Source organism: Hipposideros armiger, unplaced genomic scaffold (assembly GCF_001890085.2).
Source record: "Hipposideros armiger isolate ML-2016 unplaced genomic scaffold, ASM189008v1 scaffold_814, whole genome shotgun sequence".
In the NCBI taxonomy this organism is placed as follows: Eukaryota; Metazoa; Chordata; class Mammalia; order Chiroptera; family Hipposideridae; genus Hipposideros; species Hipposideros armiger.
Window position 1 is genome coordinate 17,734 of NW_017732164.1, and position 1,053 is coordinate 18,786.

The 1,053-nt window shown below is 51.2% G+C and overlaps 1 protein-coding gene across 4 annotated transcripts in view; it reads left to right on the top strand.

Moving 5' to 3' along the window:
• Positions 1 to 1,053, top strand: part of GABRA5 (gamma-aminobutyric acid type A receptor subunit alpha5) — a 71,273-nt gene that overhangs the window by 8,405 nt on the left and 61,815 nt on the right. The window lies entirely within an intron of this gene.

Below are 1,053 nucleotides of genomic sequence, written 5' to 3' on the forward strand. Positions count from 1 at the left end.
GACAAGGGACATTCAGGGACAAGGTAAGCTGCATGAGAAACCTGTAAGATATCCACATGGAGAGGTCGGACGGGCCGTTGACATGCACGTCTGGAGGTCAGAAAGAGATGAGATACTGAAAGCCCCTGGACTGGATGAGACCCATTTGAGATTGAGTGTAGACCAAAAAGAGGTTCCTGGACTGTGCCCTGGAATGCTCCACTGTTAAGGTCAGGAAGGCAAGGGAGGGGACAAGCACGATGAGAAGAAGAGGCCAGTGAGGAGATGAAGAGCAAAGAGAGTAGCGTCCTGAGGCCACGTGGACAGAGTGTTAGGAGAAGGGAGGTCATATGGAATGCTGCTCCTATGTCACCTGAGACAGGACGAGGACTGAGGCGCCACTGAGGCGCCACGGCTGTATTGGCGATGTGGCAGCATTGTATATTCCTGTCAGGAAGTGAGGTCTCTGTGGGGTGCAGGCAGGGACAGCCTGGCGGAGTGGGAGCAGGAGAAGGGACAGCAGCAGAGATTTCCAGTGCAGAGAGCTCTTCGATGGCTTTTGACAAGAAGAGAGGCAAATGGAACCCTAACTGAAAGGAATGTTGGGTGAATGAAAGACCTAAAAGATCTGATGTATTCCAGTAGATGTAATTGCTGGTGAGACTGTCTAGGGTGGGGGGACCATCTGTGAGGAACACCACGATGGTACAAGTGCTATGTAGTCTCATTTAGGAGAGTGGGTGGGGTCAGATGAAGGGGTGGGGCCTGCAAGGCCCCGAGGGGGATCTGGGTTTTGCTGGTCGGCACAAGAGTGCAGAGTCTACGTGAAGGGTGAGGAGAGGGGTAGACAGGCACTGTTAGGGGAGGCCTGGGAGAGCCTTTGATGTGAGGCCCCAGGCACTGGAAGAATCTAAGAGCTCTGGTGTAATGTGTCATGGCCATGGCTTTAGCCACATAAGACATGTGTTCAAGTCCATGTTTTCTACCAGAAGAGGAGAACCTGGGACTGACCTTTCTTGTATAGCTAGTGTCTACCATGTTTTTTTGTTTCATTTATGTAGTTTTTTTTTTTTT